Source organism: Periplaneta americana, chromosome 6 (genome assembly GCF_040183065.1).
Source record: "Periplaneta americana isolate PAMFEO1 chromosome 6, P.americana_PAMFEO1_priV1, whole genome shotgun sequence".
Taxonomy (NCBI): Eukaryota; Metazoa; Arthropoda; class Insecta; order Blattodea; family Blattidae; genus Periplaneta; species Periplaneta americana.
In genome coordinates, this window is record NC_091122.1 from 44,322,221 (window position 1) to 44,344,288 (window position 22,068).

The following is a 22,068-nucleotide window of genomic DNA, read 5'->3' on the forward strand; positions in this document are numbered from 1 at the left end:
CACCACACTTACATGTGCTTTGTAATAGCCTAATGTATTATAGAAAACTGTGACTCACCTATGTTGTGGGAGGTTGTAACTGCGCAACAGCCCCCTGGAGGGCCACCATGGGCCACCAAGGGGTGCTGGTGAAGGCCGAGCCCGAGGGCCGCTGCGGGAAGGTAGGTGGGGGCGCCGGCTGTAGTCGCCAGGACGCCGGGCGTCTCTTGTAACAGCTGTTGTTGTTGTTGCTGGTTGAGGTGTACCAATTCACCGTCACTAGCTGAAGAATATGCCACAGCAGTTAGGCCACCACCGCCTCCACCTCCCCCGCGGCGTCGGGGGTGTAACTGTCCAGGGGGGTGCTCCTGTATTGGCGTCGTGTTGGTGCCGGGGGTGAAATGATGATCAGAGTCTAAGGGTTGCTCCAACAAGAGTTTCTCTCTTCAGAATCTCAATGTTAAATTTCTGCCGTTAGAAAGAATTCTATATTTGAATAATCTTCAGTTTCTGCCACTGCTATCTCGACGTCGAAATGCCAGAGGAGGTTAATTTTGCTTGAATATATTTTCCTTGAAGCCGGGTAAATCAACTTTCGTTAGTATACAATTTATTGAGGGGGTTGCAACGAACCCCCCTAGACCTAACCTCTACCAGTGTCTTGTTTAATTTTCTGAGTTTTTGATAAAGTCAATTTCTTCAGATGGATATTTCTGTAAGCTTCTTCTTAGCCTTAATGACCGCTAGCGTATAAATAAATGTATTAATCTCAGAGAAAAAATATTTTATTCCGGAGTCGAGAATTGTAGCAGATTTCTGAATATTCCTACAACAAAGAACTCGACCATTAGAGCTAAATTATTGATGCCCTAAGAAGCCATTGCATAGCGGTCATAGTTCTATTTTTCTCTGAATCGTAGGCCTATATACACCCTTTAAACACAAGAAATGTAGATTACCTACGTTACAAGAAGTGTTCTTTTGACAGTGATATTTCATTCCACGATGAAAGTCTTTTTTTCTCACACAATATTGCTATCACAAGAATGACACTTCCATGAAACGGTTGTCCAGCACTGTTTGAGAGTTACAAGAAGACTGTCAAAACCGCGGTAAGTTACACAGCTGTGAAAAGACAAATGCGTTGGGTTCGCACTGCACGGATTCGATAGGCCTAATTCTGTAAACAAATGCCGCCACGTGCTCTGCGTTGCCTCGATATAAGTAAAGATATTTCTAATGTTAGTTACCTATTTCCGTTTGCGATACCGATATGTTTGCTGGTCGACGTATCCCGCTGGCAGACTGCTACAAGTTCGTCGGAAGTCCCGGGGAACAGCTGTTACCACACTACACTCGTGATAAAACCAAAAGCACTGGAATTGTCGTCGCTATACACTTCACACCAACGTTGTCAGGGAGTTTACAGAAATATACAAGCTCGGAAAATATCAGTTCTGTAAAGAAAAATTTCCTTCTTGCTTTTTTTTTTACGCTTGTTTTCTCTCCTTTACTCTTTTTTTTTATCCCGATAGGGGGGTGGTTTTGTATTTGCGGCGTGCGCGAGAGATGTCGGGCTGTGAAACCTTTCGCACTTGAAACTGCGCGACCACTGAATGGCCTGTAGAGCTTCTGCTTCTGCGCTCTGCCGCCGCGTCGCGCCACCAATGTCGTCACGTGACAGATCTGCGCATTGGTCGCTTCGTATGTCTGCGTACTGGGAGGACTGGGAGACGTCCCGCCCACCGTCAGACGTAACAGGTTGGAAGAACGCCTTGCGCAAGCGCCGCCTTCAACGTCACCATAGCAACCACCCTCCTCTCTGCCCATTGGCCCAAAGGCGGCGACTCGATTCTGATCCGTACATACAAGAGACGAGATGAAGAAAACGGAAGAAGGAGGAGGGTGGGGGAACTACGAAGAAAATGAGCGTAAACACAAGCGAAGAGAACTTCACAAGAAAAACGTATAAGGGTGCTACTGCCGGAGAGAAGATTTTTTTTCCCTCCTTTCTCGTCTTGTTTTGCTTTTCTTTTTTTTTTTCAGCAGCCTCCCATTGCGCGAATCGCATGTTTTCGTCAATAAAATGCTGCCACCACCACCGCTAACGTCGCCCCATCTAGCAATTTCAAATATTCCTGGTTTAACATAGCTATGCCACACTGTAGCAACGGCTCTGAGCTTGGCAAATCTTCCTTTCTGAAATTTGAAACCGCTTGCCAGCAGAGTTTCGAACGATCTCAGAATATGTGCGTTTCCGCCGAAATGTGTAAATTTGGCACTACTGTACGTAATGAATTAAACCAATCAGACTCACATCTGCGATAACAATGAACGTGTTTGACTTCGGCGCGCTATCGACAATCGATTTGTGACTGAATCGAAAACATTGTCTACCCTTGTCAGACCGTAGGGCCTAATTGTTGAAATCAACAATATTAGTATATAACGTCAAGGACTGAATAAACTAGGCCTATCTATCGTAGTCCTACTGATGTATAAGGTACAGAGGAGACTAAAATAATAGAGGAACTTCGAGCATTATGGAATACCATTTTTTGTCTTCGTTAAGCATTTAAACATTATTGGCACAAAGTTAATGAATAGTGAATAGGCCTATAAGATTTGCTTGACTTCTCTTTAATTGTATTTCATAGCATCAACTGAATAAAATTACAGTACTTAATTTAAATGACGTATGGCCTATACAGAGTCTTCATTTCAAAACTTTCCAGTCTAAATAACTAATTATTTAAATTTCAAATGACACCCCTATATGTTTATATTTAAATACTAGCCGTACCCGTGCGCTCCGCTGCACCCGTTAGAAATAAATATAAAGTAATTACATAATTAAAATAGGACATTTGATCCAGGGAACATTCGTGCTTGACATAAGAATAAATCGTTTAATATGTTACTTAATTTAAATTGTATTTAAAATATTAAAATGCGATCATTTTGATCCAGAGACCACTCATTTGGTGCAATGACAATTCCTTTAACATGTTTCTTAATTGTTATTACCAATTATTTTTGGAAAAGTGAAAATTAACAGAAAAATTTTGGCTACAGATTTATTATTATGTTTATATTATATTATATTATATTATATTATATTATATTATATTATATTATATTATATTATATTATATTATATTATGTAAGAAGTGTGTTGATAACGGATGTACTCGAATTAGAAAGTTTTTAATTTGTTGTGGGAGCTCTTGAATCTCATGAGGAACAGCTTTTACAACAGCGCAACATAATCTGCTTGGCTCATTACCCAATTTTTTTTGCATTGAATATATATTTTATGTATCTTAACACGATTCAATTGAGCATAGTTAAAATTTGAATTATAAAATAATGGATTGCTAAGCTAACGTACTATGTTCATAAACATTATTTTCAGAAATACAGGAAATGAATATACAGAATAACCTATCAAGTTTTCTGTGCGTAAGAAGCTACTTTAATCTTACCTGTCCTCAATTCACTCACAAGTTACTGTAATAACATTATAGCATTATGTCCATCCAGAGAAACTACACTTTCCAATGATGAAATAATAATTAATTATACAAATCGGTTAATTTAGCTTCCGATATTACTTCATAAAACACAGAAACATTGTCTGTAGGCTATCTTTAATAGCTTTCTATTGTTGTGTCCAAGGCCCCTTATAGACGAAGTCATTTGTTTTTTATTTTAATACACCGCCTTAGATGGCAGTTATTTAATTTTAAAACTCATTTATCTCATTAAATAGGCCTATCAGTCCTATAAAAATTTTTCAAAGAATAAAACTTATCAGAAATAATTTTTAAAGAAACTTTTGTTATGTAACATTTTTCACAAAAATCAATAATAAGCGAGATATTTCGATTTATTTAATTCAGGTCCCTTATAACCCCCCTTTTAAATAATGTATTTTGAATGTCATATAGCCTAAAATCTAAGTTACAACGAACTTAATTTCTATTCCAATTTTCATCGAAATCTGTTCAGCCATTATCGCGTGAAAAGGTAACAAACATACAGACAGACAGACATACAAACAAAAATTTCAAAAAAAGCGATTTTCGATTTCAGGGTGGTTAATTATATATGTTAGAACCAATTATTTTTGGAAAATCGAAAATTACCAGAAAAATTTCGGCTACAGATTTATTATTAGTATAGATGAAAGAGGATTCAATTGTTTATACACCTCATTCATTTGTTTTCGCATCTTTTGTTTTCTATCGTCTCCTGGCAACCTGTATTTTTGTTATCAGTTGATTGTAGGATGAAAACACAGCTTATTTTGTGCAACTTCATAAATTTAATCAACAAGTATGATTTATATTCTCTCTTGAAGGGTATACACTATTTTAAAATAATTTAATATACAACACAACTATTACATGAAATGCTCAATAAGTTTTTGTAGCTTTATTCTCTTCAGTTCTAATCAACAATAACAACAACCCAGGTTGCTGGCAACAATAGAAAACAAAAAATGCGAAAACGAATGAGATGTAGGGTAAACTAGGGTCTGTTGGACAGTCGGGCATGTTGGACACTCTGTACTTTAACGTGTTACCTCGCCACCACATTCTGCTAGAAGTCAATGACGGAAGTAGCCACTAGCAGAATGTGGTGCCCACAAGTGGCGAGGTAACACGTTAAAGTACAGAGTGTCCAACATGCCCGACTGTCCAACAGACCCTAGTTTACCCTATAAACAATTGAATGCTTTTTCATATTTAAGTATAAAAATATAGCGGTGCCATTTGAAATTTCAAAGTGGGGAGGCTGGGGGTTGGGATTGAAATCTAAAGTTCAATTAAGCCTGGTTTCAGACTTCCCCCTCAATATCTAAATTGATGTGTTTTTTGTTTAAATTGAATTCAATTTAAATAATTAGTTATTTAGACTGGGAAGTTTTGAAATGAAAGCGCTGTATAACAACCAATATAAAAAAAAATGTAGGTACATTTTTCGGGCAATATGGAATACGAGGGTAGCGTCATATAGAATGCAACAATTTTTACCTGGTAATGTTGACTTTTATTAAAAAAAATTACTAAAAATGTATTAAATAGTCGAAAAGCCTAAAACGTTGAATAGGCCTAAATACTTGAAATAAACTACAAATTAGATGTATTAATAGTCTATTGGTAGAAACTATGTAGGCTAATAATAATAATATAATAATAATAATAATAATAATAATAATAATAATAATAATAATAATAATAATAATAATAATAATTACTGTTCTCTCTCTGACTGAGGTTCTGGCTGACATGTAACTTACATACATCTATTATCAGGCAGTACATTTCACTTAACGTTATGTGTCAGAGGAAGAATAATTGTTTGTATGCATCTGAAGTCTGATTAATGTAATATATAGCTAATCAGCGATGTATGCAGTGGAGAGGAAAGGAACTGGCCACGTTAACCTATCTCTTGGCCTAGTTGCTTCATAAGTGGTACCTTGTTGGTAAATAGACTATCACTTATGAGTTTCAGACCTGTCTTCGGACAGTTGACTAAACAACAATGACTATTGAGGACGAAGTGACAATGTTTACGTTTTCCTAGATCCTTACTTAGCCTACTTACAAATGACTTTTAAGGAACCCGAAGGTTCATTGCCGCCCTCACATAAGCCCGCCATCGGTCCCTATCCTATGCAAGATCAATCCAGTCTCTATCATCATATCCCACTTTCCTCAAATCCATTTTAATATTATCCTCCCATCTACGTCTCGCCCTTCCCAAAGGTATTTTCCCCTCAGGTCTTCCGACTAACACTCTATACGCATTACTGAATTCCCCATACGTGCTACATGTCCTCCCCATCTCAAACGCTTGAATTTAATGTTCCTAATTATGACAGGTGAAGAGTACAATGCGTGCAGTTCTGCGTTGTGTAACTTTCTCCATCCCCTGTAACTTCATCCCTCTTAGCCCCAAATATTTTCCTAAGAAACTTATTCTCAAACACCCTTAATCTCTGTTCCTTTCTCAAAGTGAGAGTCCAAGTTTCAGAACCACACAGAATAACCGGTAATATAACTGTTTTATAAATTCTAACTTTCAGATTTTTTGACTGCAGACTAGATGACAAAAGCTTCTCAACCGAATAATAACAGGCATTTACCACATATTTATTCTGCGCTTCATTTCCTCCCGAGTGTCATTTATATTTGTTACTGTTGCTCCAAGATATTTGAATGTTACCACCTCTTCAAAGGATAAAACTCCAGTTTTTATATTTCTATTTCGTACAATATTCTGGTCACGAGACATAATCATATACTTTGTCTTTTCGGGATTTACTTCGAAACTTATCGCTTTACTTGCTTCAAGTAAAATTTCCTTGTTTTCCGTAATCATTTGTGGATTTTCTCCTAACATATTCACGTCATCAAATAAAATTACAGTGGGACTTAATTACATTTTTCTCAGTGGATTGAGCCAGGGACATAGACTCTCTCTCTCTCTCTCTCTCTCTTTCTTGGAAAAATCCATTTTCAAGGTATTGGCACTTACAGCCTTTTTATGTTGAGTTTTCCAATTTGTTTTCAATTTAATATAGCTAATTCAACCACAGAGCTAAATAAATCTATCATTGTACGATAACTTAAGTCTTAAATTAGGAATATAATTTTTTGCACCGTGTGTACAGGCACCAGACAGACAAAAATTAATTTGAGGACCGTTTTTGCAAAACTTATTAAATGTAAAAACTAAATTTTATAGGAAACACAAAAAACTGAAATAACTGCAAGTTTTGCTATAGCTCTCATATAGCAGAAAGCAAGTTTTGAAAACACGATCACACTTTGACACACTACTGTGAAGGAAATAATAATATTTTCCTAAGAAGCCTTTAGCATTCATGTAGAGGCCTGTCTTATGTTAACTAATCCACCAAAATCTCAATTTTGAACATTTTGCAGTTAGCAAGTTTTGCAAAAGCGGTCCTCATTTATAAGCTTAGGCCTAATGTTGAGATATGAACAGAAATCGGGGAGAGGGTCCGAGTAGACTTAGGCTACATTAAATGAGTGGGATCAAAAGATATAGACTAGGCCTTCAGTAAGATCAGGCTACAAGCTAATCCGTACAAGAACAAGAATATGCGCTGAAGGAAAAAGGAATGATAAATACCTATGTTGACTACATTTATAGAAGACTTCATTTCATCTTTATCAAACAAGTTCTTTGGCATGACTAGTTTTTTTGTCTTACTCGCCATTAACACCAGATTAGCTACTCAGATGTGATGTCTTTCTGTGCCACAGGATGTCTGCTACTACCCTAGTTAACAAGGCTTGATATTTCTTTAATGGTCGGATATTTAAGAACAATAAACAGAGTAGCTTTGGAGACCCATTGTATTATTACAGCCTTTGTATTTATGAGTTAAAATTATATTTTTGTTATAAGTAGCAGAGTATTTTTAAAATCGCAGGAAGGCCTTACTTTGTTTAAATAAGGTTAATATAAAAATTAAAACACCATTTTAGTCACAAAAGAATAGAGCCTGTTTACATAAAAATGATTAAAATACAATTTTAAATGTTCCTTGACTAATAGACTACGAATTGCGACTCTCATCTCTCTCCACGTTTTTACCATCTTCTTAGGCGGCCAGGGAGCATCGCTGCAAAACCTCGCGCATTTCCGACAATAAGTAGGCCTACAGCTTTTTTTAAACAAATATCATCCATCGTTTTGGACCTCCGAACTCGCTCCCGGTCTAGCCTATGTAACATCATTTCTGATAGGCTACACGATGTAGGCCCTATTATTATTATTATTATTATTATTATTATTATTATTATTATTATTATTATTAATTACTTATTTACTTACAAATGGCTTTTAAGGAACCCGGACGTTCATTGCCGCCCTCACCTAAGTCCACCATTGGTCCCTATCCTGAGCAATAGTCTATTAATGCAGTTCCTACCATCATATCCCACCTCCTTCAAATCCATTTCAGCACTATCCTCCCATCTACGTCTCTGCCTTCGCAAAGGTCTTTTCTCCTCAGGTCTTCCAACTAACACTCTATACGCATTTCTGAATTCACCCATACGTGCTACATGCCCTGCCCATCTCAAACGTCTGGATTTTATGTTCCTAATTATGTCAGCTGAAGAATACAATGCGTGCAGTTCTGCTTTGTGTAACTTTCTCCATTCTTCTGTAACTTCATCCCTCTTAGCCACAAATATTTTCCTACTTATTCTCGACTGCACCTCCTTCCTCTCAAAATGAGGGTCCAAGTTTCGCAACCATACAGAACAACCGGATTATTATTATTATTATTATTATTATTAACTTATTATTATTATTATTTCTTCACTTGAAATAATTAGGAACATTAAATCCAGACGTTTGAGATGGGCAGGGCATGTAGCACGTATGGGTGAATCAAGAAATGCATATAGGCCTAGAGTGTTAGTTGGGAAACCGCAGGGTAAAAGACCTTTTAGGAGGCCGACACGTAAATAGGAGGATACTATTAAAATCGATTTGAGGGAGGTAGAATATGATGATAGAGACTGGATTAATCTTGCACAGGATAGGGACCGATACGATGGCGGGCTTATGTGAGGGCGGCAATGAACCTCCAGGTTCCTTAAAAGCCATTTGTAAGTATTATTATTATTATTATTATTATTATTATTATTATTATTATTATTATTAGGCCTATTATTATTATTATTATTTCTTCACCTGAAATAATTAGGAACATTAAATCCAGACGTTTGAGATGGGCAGGGCATGTAGCACGTATGGGCGAATCAAGAAATGCATATAGAATGTTAGTTGGGAAACCGCAGGGAGAAAGACCTTTTAGGAGGCCGACACGTAAATGGGAGGATACTATTAAAATGGATTTGAGGGAGGTAGAATATGATGATAGAGACTGGATTAATCTTACACAGGATAGGGACCGATGCGATGGCGGGCTTATGTGAGGGCGGCAATAAATCTGCGGGTTCCTTAAAAGCCATTTGTAAGTATTATTATTATTATTATTATTATTATTATTATTATTATTATTATTATTCTTTCTTCACTTGAAATAATTAGGAACATTAAATCCAGACGTTTGAGATGGGCAGGGAATGTAGTACGTATGGGCGAATCAAGAAATGCATATAGGCCTAGAGTGTTAGTTGGGAAATCGCAGGGAAAAAGACCTTTGGGGACGCTGAGACGTAAATGGGAGGATACTATTAAAATCGATTTGAGGGAGGTGGGATATGATGATAGAGACTGGATTAATCTTGCACAGGATAGGGACCGATGCGATGGCGGGCTTATATGAGGGCGGCAATGAACCTCCGGGTTCCTTAAAAGCCATTTGTAAGTATTATTATTATTATTATTATTATTATTATTATCGTCATCATCATCTCTGATTGAGGTTCTGCCTGATATGTAGACTACATCTACTGTCAGGCATTACATCTCACTTAACGATATGTGTCAGAGGAAGAACAATAATTGTTTGTATGCATCTGAAGTCTGATTAGTGTAGCCCTAATATGTAGCTAACTGGCGATGTTTGTAACGGAGGGGGAAAGGAACTGGCCATCTTAACCCATTGTCTCCTGGCCTAATTGGCTCATAAGTGTTGCTATGTTGGTACCTATCACTTGTGAGGTTCAGACCTTCTTCGGACAGTTAACAACATGTGATAACCCATTTTGGTATCATAGGCTATTGTTGCTTAACACTTTATTAGTCTAATATAGCCTATTATATTGTATCTTGCATTTATAGGTTCTTAGGAAAATATTTGGGGCTAAGAGGGATGAAGTTACAGGAGACTGGAGAAAGTTGCACAAGGCACGCATTGTATACTTCACCTGACATAATTAGGGACATAAAATCCATACGTTTGAGATGGGCAGGACATATAGCACGTATGGGCGAATCCAGAAATGCATATAGAGTGTTAGTTGGGAGGCCGGAGGGAAAAAGACTTTTAGGGAGGCCGAGACGTAGATGGGAAGACAATATTAAAATGGATTTGAGGGAGGTAGGATATGATGGTAGAGACTAGATTAATCTTGCTCAGGATAGGGACCAATGGCGGGCTTATGTGAGGGCGCCAATGACCCTACGGGTTCCTTAAAAGCCAGTAAGTAGTATTTATAGGCCTATCTGTTTTTATCTCTTCTTTCATATTAGGCTATTTTCTTCATTTTTTATATTTTCTAAGCAACTATTGGTACTGTCTATTGTAATTGGGGCTTTCCTCTGTTATAGACAAATAAATAAAGAAGTAAATAATTGAATAAATAAATATGTAAGATAAGTTAAATAAACAGTGAAAGTGTATGCACTTGATTGACGTAACATGTAGATGTTAGCGTTACATCCTTTCAATAATCATTTTAAAGGCAAAACTAAAATAATAGGATACATAACTTATGTTAATATGGAGTTCTTAAAGTGGATAGATCGGTATAGCATGTGGGAGAGAGCCAAAATTGTTTGAACTGATGAGTTTACATGTGTGTCAGTCTCCCCGCGAGCGTTTGTGGCAGAAGGCAAGGTTTTGTTAACTCTTAATGCAGATTCTTTATCAATTAAATTTGTGAGAAATAGTTCAGAATTGAAATGAAATAGATGCATCTCAAATCTCCGGAAAGGATGGAATTCCTCCTCTCTAAAGAATCACCCCTTCAATTCGTTGAAATAAACGGTGTCAAAAGCAACTGAAATGACGTAATTGAAAATAAACTGTTGACATTTAATTTTTTGTACATTTGTTACAACTGTAAGGTAATCCCATGCTGAAACTTCAACCTCATATCGCCAAATATAATCTTCCTCTCATTAATTCTATCGACGCTATATAACCTAGCAGTTAATAGGCCTACAGTGTTGTATTGTATTGTATTGTATTTATTAACATTCCATGGTATTCATACGTGCTTAAGCTAGAATATGGAACAAGTCAAAAAACTTAATACTATTATAAAATCTTAATTTATAGTCACAGTCTAGTTGAAATATATACAGACGAGATTTACAATATAGTCTACTAGTACAACACAAAATTTTAGTATCAATTTCATGAAGTGTTATTGAATGTCATGAATTCACCTACAGAATAGAAGGCGTGAGAAATTAGGTACTTCTTTAATTTGGTCCTAAATAATTTCATGTTTTGAGTTTCATTTTTTATATCGATAGGGAGGCTATTAAAAATTTTTACTGCCATATAACGAACTCCTTTTTGATAGCACGATAGACTTGCCGATGGAGTATGAAAGTCATTTTTTTGACGCGTATTTATGTTATGAACTGTTGAATTAGTTAAAATGTTTTCATGATTACATACGAGGAAGATTATTAATGAAAAGATATACTGACAAGCCATGGGCAAAATTTGTAGTTTTTTTGAAAATAGTCCTACACGATTCCCTAGATTTGGCACCTACTATTATTCTAATTAGGCCTACTCTTTTTTGTAATAGAAATACATTGTTACTATCTGTGGAATTTCCCCAGAATATTATTCCAAAACTCATTACCGAGTGGAAGTATGCAAAGTATATTGTTTTTAAGGTATTGATATTTACTATCTTTTGCATAGAACTAATAGCAAAACAAGCTGAATTTAGTTTGGGGGTAATTTCATTAATATGATTTTTCCAATTTAACACATTATCGATTTTTAAGCCAAGAAATTTAGTTGTTGTTGTTTCTAATAGGGATCTATTATAATTATTGCGCTAGAAATTTGCGACATTGAATTTAGACAGTATTTAAATTGAATTATGTTAGTTTTGTTATAATTTGATACTAATTTATTGACTGAGAACCAGTCACATATTTTGAAGAGAATTTCCTCTGTTGAAGATTGGAATGTGTTGGAGTTATTGGCTGTAATTACTATACTTGTGTCATCTGGAAATAATATGGGATGACCTACATCTTTTTTTAGGGGGGCAAGATCATTTATAAACACTAGAAAAAGTAGGATACCTAATATTGATCCTTGAGGAATTCCATTATTAATAGTTCTCCATGTCGATGCAGATTTCATAGTTGTATTGATTTCAACTTTCTGTTTCCTATCTATGAGATATGAGTGAAACCATTGGTGTGCAACACCTTTAATTCCATAATAATCTAATTTATCTAGCAGGATTTTATGATTTATACAGTCGAATGCTTTGGATAAATCTCAGAAAATCCCTCCAACTTGTAATTTTTTATTAACTGCCTCCTGAATTTTGTCAGTTAAACTAAATGTTGTTTAAGTATTCGACTGAAAACTTAAAACCTATTTTAACAAATTTTCTTGAGATCTGAATAATCGCGACAGCAGTATTAAGCAAATGATATTCTGCAATTCTGCGCCCAGAACTACAAACATTACTAACTAAAATTTCATCGATACGTCTAACAGCATAAAACGCATTTTAAAGCATTGTCTATAAATCAATCCCTCTTATAACATAGGCTAAATGAATTTGTGTATGTTTGCTTTCAGCCTGCATTATCTTTTATGGCTCTGTCTATAGTTAGACCTATGCCTATACGTGATGATATGAGTATGACAAAACAATAAATCAATTTATTTCTCCATTTATTTCAATGCCTTCCTTTCTTTCATTTTTCATTTTCTTTTTCTTTAGTTCTCTTACGCCTTTTTCTTCCAATATGTTCATGTTTCCTTTTTTCCAGTTATATTACCCTTCTCATTCCTTTTTCCCTTTCTTTCAGCTATTTCTTTCTTCCTTCAATCTTCTTGTTCTAATACCTTTCAATGGATCATATGAGGAAACAAAGAGGAAGGCAGAAAATAGGAAAGACTGGAGAAAACTGGGTTTCTGGCCTTGGGCAGAACACTAAGGTTCGATTTCTAAAACGAGGTCTAGATCACGGCCATGGCTTTAAATCACGTTTTGATTTATAAAACGAGGTCTTTTTCATTTTTCTGAGCCATGGCTCGAAACCTGGTCTGAAGCAGAGACTACGACTGTAGTAGGTTTAAAACCTGTATACAAGATGGAGATAGTAGATCAGCTGGATAATTATCAACAGTAGGCTAGTCTCACTAGAGGTTTTGATTTATCTAGAGAAAATCAAAACTCGAGTGGGATTTAATTGACTATTAAACGATTAGAAGAAAATATGTAAAGATTAGAAGTAACAAAGTACTCCAATACAATAAAATATTAATTAGCTTACGAAAATACAACTGTCTTTAAATGTATTATTGTACCATCTCAACATTACGCTAGATGGCAATAGTGTTTTATGATTATGTTTTCTTGTTATCAGTTGTGCCAACTATGGAATTTTCATTGAACTCTGTGGACGGTTATTAGTCAAGAAGGCTTTGTTGATTCAGTTTCATTTTTATTAAAACATTTGCATTCCACTTCAATCATCCGGATTCCAGTAATCAACGTCACTTGACAAATGATTTTCAATAATTCTTAGTATTAAACAATCTCTGATACGTGACTATCCATAATATCATATAGCAAAAGCTATAACAAACATAACCTAAATAATGTAAACAAGTGTTAGAAAAGTTTTAATTAGGGATGATGAAATAAACAAGAAACGTTTTAATTAACGATGATGAAATAAAAAATAAACATGAATAATTTTAAAAGAAACAATTATTGAAAGTACAATTTTCAAATTTGAATGTTTTAGTGGTTGGTGGTTCAGTTGATGTTATATTGGACGTGTGCGTAAAAGAAGTGAACTCGTTGATGTACATGGTGTATCCCTCAACTTATTCAGGATTTCCGAATGGTGCTCTTCATATATGACCACTGATCTTTATTAATTATTGTTCTTGAATGCCAATGAGAGTCATATTTGAAAGTGCTGTGCATCGACTGGAGTGGTTTGTAATTTTCTGTTTTTTGACGTCCAGACCAGTACAGTTTGAAATGTTGGCAAACAAAGAAACAAATACTAGGGTAGTGATAAAAATAAACAAATGCTAGGGACGCGATAAAATTAAACAAATGCTAGGGACGCGATAAAATTAAAAAAATGCTAGGGACGCGATAAAATTGTGCAATAAGCAGCCATGATTGGTTAAAAGACGTCCTTTCGTACCGATTTATTGGTCAAAAGTAGTGTGACGTAGTAAAAGTGTAATAGTCAAAGGAAAATTTTTCTCTACGGTATTAAATCCCCGGATTAGAGTGGTGAAAGACAGGAATAATCCTTTGTAACTAGGCTATATAACAACGATAATTTAGGCGAATATTTCGATATTCGAAAGAATCAACGCAAAATGTAGCAAGAATGCTAAATAATATTCTGCAACTAAATGCAAGAGGGGCGGGTTGACAATTTTTTACACCTTGCTGCTTTGAGGGAAGTAAGATGAAATGAATATACTTATTTCACATTGAAAAAAACTTAGGCTAACATAATTAAATGCTAGGCCTACTATTTAATTGTGCATACAACATTTACTGTACATCCTTTGTGGCTACAACTCAATTTCTCAGATCTCCATGCTAAGAGAAATGCGCCTTTGCACTGGTAGCTGTTGCAGTATAACAAAAAATATCCCTCCCTCCTAAGTGGATCATTTTCTTTTCAGCGATTCCACGGCCTCAAGATCGCCCGCGCAAGTGCCTGTGCCCTCTATTTACCCCCCAATTATCTCCTGCAACAAGCTAATCTAGAGCTATGAAATTTTATACGTGTAATTATCAAAAATCAAGGCTGTACGTTTACTTAAAGTCATCAGAAATATTTTTGGTCGAATGCGTTCAATATTCACTGCGTCGAGTAAAAAGAAGTCGTGTAAACGAAATTCGCTTGATTAACTATTTTTTGTGTGAACTTGTTTCCAATTAATGGGCTCCTATTCTGCTCCCGATTTGCAGATAACTATTGTAAAGGGATATAAGAGGAATCTATTGTTCGATATTTAAAAAAAAATGAGAAGGCCTACCAGTACTTTTAAACTGTTTTGTTAACATAATTTTGAATGATTTGTTTCGATTTTCATCATAGCACTAATTCTCAACATAGACTATGATGATTAGAGTATGCCATTAGGAAAGTCCAGGATAACAGAGAGGGTTTGGAATTGAACGGGTTACATCAGCTGCTTGTCTATGCGGATGACGTGAATATGTTAGGAGAAAATCCACAAACGATTAGGGAAAACACGGAGATTTTACTGGAAGCAAGTAAAGAGGTAGGTTTGGAAGTAAATCCCGAAAAGACAAAGTATATGATTATGTCTCGGGGACGAGAATATTGTACGAAATGGAAATATAAAAATTGGAAATTTATCTTTTGAAGAGGTGGAGAAGTTCAAATACCTGGGAGCAACAGTAACAAATATAAATGATACTCGGGAGGGAATTAAACACAGAATAAATATGGGAAATGCCTGTTATTATTCGGTTGAGAAGCTTTTATCATCCAGACTGCTGTAAAAAAATCTGAAAGTTACAATTTATAAAGCAATTATATTACCGGTTGTTCTGTATGGTTGTGAAACTTGGACTCTCACTTTGAGAGAGGAACATAGGTTAAGGATATTTATTTATTTTGATGTACCGAAGTACATATGATATTTCCATGCAGATATTCTGCTTTCTCAGATGATGAGATGGTGTCGGGATTGTATCCGGCGTGGCTTAGTGGTTAAAGCATCAGCACGGAGAGCTGAAAACCCGGGTTCAAATCCCGGCGCCGGAGAGAATTTTTCTCCGTTCCATCTCTCTCTCATCATCTGAGAAAGCAGAATATCTGCATGGAAATATCATATGTACTTCGGTACATCAAAATAAATATGATATGCGTAATAAATCACTTTGTGATTTAAAGACGGAGCCCATACCGTCGGACCCCGGCCAACCAGTCACTCATCTGAGTGCACCTCTACACATGTATGGACTTCGGTCCTGCGTGCATAGACATCTATGACGTAGTGCAGAGGGCGGCCACCAGAGGGAACCCAAGAGATGGAGCTTAATCTGAGACGATTCTCAACGGTGTCGGGATTGTATCCGGCGTGGCTTAGTGGTTAAAGCATCAGCACGGAGAGCTGAAAACCCGGGTTCAAATCCCGGCGCCGGAGAGAATTTTTCTCCGTTCCATCTCTCTCTCATCATAGGTTAAGGATGTTTGAGAATAAGTTGCTTCGGAAAATATTTGGGGCTAAGAGGGATGAAGATACAGGAGAATGGAGAAAGTTACACAACACAGAACTGCACGCATTGTATTCTTCACCTGACATAATTAGGAACATTATCCAGATGTTTGAGATGGGCAGGGCATGTAGCACGTATGGGCGAATCCAGAAATGCATATAGGGTGTTAGTTGGGAGGCCGGAGGGAAAAAGACCTTTAGGGAGGCCGAGACGTAGATGGGAAGATAATATTAAAATGGATTTGAGGGAGGTGGGATATGATGATAGAGACTGGATTAATCTTGCTCAGGATAGGGACCAATGGCGGGCTTATGTGAGGGCGGCAATGAACCTCCGGGTTCCTTAAAAGCCAGTAAGTAAGTAAGTATAATAATAAATTCCTATCATATAAATTTTGTCTATAGCATCAACATTCATTTCCATCAAGCAGAACAGGAACCGACATTTTCAGAACCCCTGATTTGAACGTAGTCTACAGTAAACAGGCGGGCGATTCTCTCGCCATGGTATCTGCCAGCTTACATCTAATTACTGCAATGGCGACTGGATTTTTATAAGCGATCAGCATCATGTAATAGAAGAGGAAAGCAGGTAGCAAAAACAAGCTCGTCGGTTGACAACCGAGCAACATATAGTCTAGGCTGCATTTTATACACCTTGTGTGTCCAGAGAAGCTCAGTTCGTCACTAATGATAGGGTTGCCCATTTGATGAAGCTGTTACTTTAACAGTGTAAGCGAGAAACTTGTATAACATAGTTAAGTTTGGAAAAATCCCGAAACAAATCTGCATGTTGGAAGTTATGCAGGGTGATTCAAGAGGATTTACCTTCACTTACGGAGCTCATTTCCGAAGACATTCTGAGCAAAAAATGTCATAAGTTATAAACATTTGTCCTAATCTCGATATTTTCAGAGTTACACTAATTTGAAGTTGTTTGTAAAATATATTTTTTCTTTAGGAATATGTATGATAAGACTTTCTTGTGTTAAATTCTAACGTACCTTGTTTACATGTTTCGACCTTTTATGGATCATCTTCAGAACTGATCTTTGTTGGTCTTGGCGCCTCTTGTTTTGTTTCCTGTGAGAGTGTGTTCGTGTGGTGTAATGTAGAGTCAAAGATTGTGTGTGTTCTGAAATTGAGTTGTGTGTTGAGAATTTCGTTGGGGTGTGTTTTTATGTGTCTGTATATTTCATATTGTTCTAGTGTGTTTAGTTTCTGGCATTTTGGTTGGATGTGTAGTATTTCCATGTCTATGTTGATGTCTCTGTGGGTGTGGTTAGCATTTGTGATGTGTTCTGCATATGTGAAGGTGTTTTGTAATTTTGTTACGGCTGTGATGTGTTCTTTGTAACATGTTTGAAATGTTTTTTTCAGTTTAAGGATAAAAGAATATTACAAATAGAGAATGAACTATTCGGAAGTATCATTTCTTTAATTGGCTAGTGTTCTGAAGCTAAAAATCTGTGTTAGTTGCTTTGCACAGATTTTGTTTTTCAATTTTTAACTGAAAATTATAAAATTCTTAAAATTCTTAAAATTCTTCTTGTTACACATCATACAACTTTAGGAACTTCATTCTTTACAGTTTAATTATGCATCCTAATGTACAGTCTTGAAGAATTTACAAGAGCGGCGTGATTTGTAACAATTGTTGTGAAAAATGCGTAAGAAAATGTAATTTTGTAGTTAAAAATAGAAAAAAATTCTGTACGAAGCAACTATGAAATTCACAACACATTTTTAGCTTCAGAATCTTAGCTAATTAAAGAAATGATACTCCTGAATAGTTCATTCTTTATCTGTAATATTCTTTTACTCTTAAAACTCTAGAATAATGGTAGGCCTATTTTACAAACAACTTCAAATTAGTGTAGTTCTGAAAATATGGAGATTAGGATAAATGTTTATATGACATTTTTATCTCAGAATGTCTTCGGAAATAAGCTCCTTAAGGGACTGTAAATGCTCATGAATCACCCTGCATATTATAAAACTTAAGACATATGGAGTGTTGAATTCAATTTAATTCAAGTATAGCTATATTTTTATAGAATTTCTTTTTAAGGATGTTCTTAGTGATGGCATTCTTCTTCTCAACGTTTGTCTTAAATTGGTTTGTTGTTGCATTCTAATACCGAGGACTTCCTTGGCAACTAAGTTATTGGCTCTCCACAACTAGTCTCGGTTCAATTGATAGCCTATCCGTATTCATATTTAGAGACCACAGAATTTCACATTTACTTCGGAAAAATTCGCGATAACAATATTGATAGACTATACATATTAGTCTATTTCATACATGTTCACATTTTCCCCTTTAATCTGCAAATTATCATCATATATTTATTGTTCATGTGGAAATGTGTGATATTTACCTGTTTTAAACTTCTGCAACTGCAACAGTACGCATTACACATGATTCTGGACCAGTGAGATTATGAATCTACATGTTCCCATTATTCTCCACCAGAACTCTTTCCAGTCGTTCACCCAATGATATCTTTATTAACCCTTAACTTGGCAAAGCTTCATTTCTCACACTAGTTTATTAAACCTTGTCGGACCGTAAAGAAAACAACTATTGCAATGTCTATATTATTATATGTTATTATATTATTTTCTTGTGAAATTTTAATTTTCCTACCAATTTTTTTTCTATTATACACTCAGGGACAAAAAAAAACCGGACACTTCTATATTTGCTTGTATTTTGTTGGCAATTATTTCAAAATGAAACAAAACCCATTTAAACAAAATAATGTTTCATTTAGCACCTTATACGACAACATTTGAAAAAAAAATCTCTGATGAGAAAATTTACAAAAAATTAAAAAGGGCGTATAACTATGGCATCGTTTGTTCTAACTGGTTTTTTTTTTCATTTTATGGTGCCTTAAACATTAAAAACTCTTTTTAGTAACGGGTATTACCGCCTCTGGCTTGAATAACTGCATCCATACGTCTTGGCATGATCTCAATTTGGTTAGCAATGTCTTCTTGAGGAATAAGTTCCCATTCTTCGCCAAGTGCTCGCCTCAACTCTTGTAACGATTCTGGTCTCGGTCGTCTATTCTTAACACGCCGTCCCAGCATGTCCCACACGTCTTCAATTGGGTTCATGTCTGGACTCCTTGCTGGCCATGGGAGAACATGGATTCCCACTTCTTGGAGATAATCTCCGACCGCATGGGCAATATGCGGCCGTGCATTATCATGCATTAAAACAAAATTATCACCTACAAATTGGCCAAATGGCGCAACATGATCAGCCAAACATTCATTTATATACATATCAGCTGTTAGTCTTCCATTTTCAATAAAAACCAACTCTGTACGAGCATCCGTACACACTCCTGCCCAAACCATCACTCCACCACCTCCATACGGCACATTTTCGGAAATGCAACACTGTGAAAATAGTTCTCCCCTCCTTCTCCAAACTCTTTCACGTCCATCAGGTGAGCACAGATTGAAACGGGACTCATCGATGAACAGAACACAGCTCCACTGTCCATTTCTCCAATCCCTGTGATCATTTGCAAAACGCAGTCGTTCAACTCGATGCATTCTGAGAAGTCTGGGACCAGTTGCAGGTCTACTTGATATCAGTCCACTTGCTTTCAACCTCCTTCTAACTGTTTTGGCCGAAATTGGGCGTCCATGCATGTTAACAAATTGCTGGGCTACACTAGTAGCTGGCAGGTTGCGCTCCCTAAGAACTCTCAACACCATATACCTGTCTTCATTTGGATTTGTAGCTCTTGGACGACCCGAACCTAGTCTTCTGCTATATTCTAGGGTCTCTCTATACCGTTTTATGGCATCATGGGTTGTGCTTCTAGCCATATTCATAACATTTGCAATGTAACGTACACTGCGTCCATCATCGTAAAGGGCTACAGCTCGAGCCACATCTTCAGGTCACATCTTGTTTTAAGACAAATGTTACAACCCCATTTAAACTCAGAAAATGTAAAAATAAAGAAATAACGAATGATAACGATAATGAAGCATAAAATGGTTGAGACAAAATTGTTATAGATGAGACTCCGAAAGCAAAATTGGAATATTTGGTTGTAATGGCTTGTTTATAAAACAAAAAACAATCAACAATGTATACACGTCTCCATAACAACAGATGGCTACCATAATATTGTATGAGAAGATAATGTTTTGCAAAATACCAGCAAATATTAAAGTGTCCGGTTTTTTTTGTCCCTGAGTGTATTAAAATTATAGCATATAGCCTATTAACCTGTTGTATCCTATAGGACACATTGTCAATCTAAGGGTTAAAAGTTGAGAGCAGGTACAGGTGGACCTGGATATATTTTTTTTTCTAGAGGCCTATTTATAGGGCCTATTCAGCATCGTTGGCCAGAATCGAACCTGCGTTCCTTGGACCCTGAAGCGAGCACAATAAAATGACCTTTATAACAGGTGTCTTGTTTTGTTTTAGGTTTGATATAACTTAAGATTATTCTAGTCAAGAAAGACTTCTATTAAAGAAGAAAGTTTATAGAAAAATAACTTAGGCCTACAGTTTTGTTAAGGAAATAATGGGGTTTATTAGGTACAAGGTGGACCAGAAAAAGGGCGATTTTAAATCTCGGTTCTTTTCCGGCTAAGTTCGGTTGCATTCGGCTGCGAACATTTCAGTTGTGTTTAGGAGTGTGTACCATTTAGTTAGGATGGAGATTTGGAGTTAGGGTTGACAACTTTTTTGAAGAAAATACAAGAGATTAAGGAGTCTACAAAATTTCACACAGAAAATTGGCAAATTATTTCGATCAGTTACTGAAAAACAACTTTATTCTACATTTTACCAGCTAGGCTTAAATTAAGAGTATTTTGAGACAGATTTTGTCTCACGTAATAACTGCAGTTTTCAGCTCTGATTTGATTAGATGGTCGTGCTCCTGTTTCTAACATCTGTCCAATTATTGTTCAAGAGATAAAACATCCTCTTTGTATGAGCATTACTATTTGGTATGCTTAGAACAAACCTAGTCGGTTTTTATTTGTTTATAACTTTAATATGGTTTGATTTTGAACAGGTGAGCACTAAAACCCATTTCTGGCAAGCATTACATTAAAAAAAAGGCTGCATATTTTAATGCATTTCTTGAACAACTAAACTCATCGTAAAAACAATCATTATTCACACCAAAACAAATGTTTAAAATAATATAATTTTTATACATCTTGATTACACAACTTTTAAAACTATATCACTTCAGAATATGTATTATATGTCTTTCTCGTGTTAGATTTCACCGTACCTGGTTAACATGTTTCGGCCTGTAATTGGCCTTCTTTAGAACTGTTTGTTGCTGGTCTTGGCGCCTTTTGTTTTATTTCCCTTGGGGGTGTGTTTGTGTAGTGTAATGTGGAGTCAAAGAGTGTGTGGTCTGAAATTGAGTTGTGTGTTGAGATTTCATTTAGATATATTTTTCTGTGTCTGTATATTTCGTATTGTTATAGTGTGTTTAGTTTCTGGACAGACAGGCAGATCATTTCAAACACGTTACAAAGAACAATCACAGCCATAACAAAATTACAAAACACTTCCACATATCGATGGCCCAGAACCAGACTGTTCCAAGTCCATTTTAATTATTTTTTTTTTTCAAGACAGCTTTTTAAGCTCCTGACATTCAAAGCGTCATGAAACAATTTGGAATAGCTTCAAAGCAACCTTACGAGAGGAATATTTACAATTTTGTTCGATTCATATATGCAGACAAGAACTGAAACACAATGAAACACAGATTTATAAAAAGTCGGCCTTAGAACAGTCTGGTTCTCAGCCATCGATATGCAGAACACATCACAAATGCTAACCATACATACAGAGACATCACCGCAGACATGGAAATTCTACACATCGAACC

The 22,068-nt window shown here is 36.0% G+C and overlaps 1 protein-coding gene and 2 non-coding genes across 4 annotated transcripts in view; 2 read left to right on the forward strand and 1 right to left on the reverse strand.

Moving 5' to 3' along the window:
* Positions 1 to 1,622, reverse strand: part of Lim1 (LIM homeobox 1) — a 539,144-nt gene extending 537,522 nt beyond the window's left edge. The window contains exon 1 of one of the 2 annotated variants that reach the window (XM_069828032.1): positions 59 to 1,622. The gene's annotated coding sequence lies outside the window, so the exon portion shown is untranslated. The remainder of the gene's footprint in view (positions 1 to 58) is intronic. The other variant, XM_069828033.1, reaches the window with a different exon arrangement.
* A 14,020-nt stretch (positions 1,623 to 15,642) lies between these two features.
* On the forward strand, positions 15,643 to 15,714 carry TRNAS-GGA (transfer RNA serine (anticodon GGA)). Its single transcript has one exon. It is a non-coding gene; the product is annotated as a tRNA-Ser (tRNA).
* A 310-nt stretch (positions 15,715 to 16,024) lies between these two features.
* TRNAS-GGA (transfer RNA serine (anticodon GGA)) lies at positions 16,025 to 16,096 on the forward strand. Its single transcript has one exon. It is a non-coding gene; the product is annotated as a tRNA-Ser (tRNA).
* Positions 16,097 to 22,068: the final 5,972 nt, after the last annotated feature.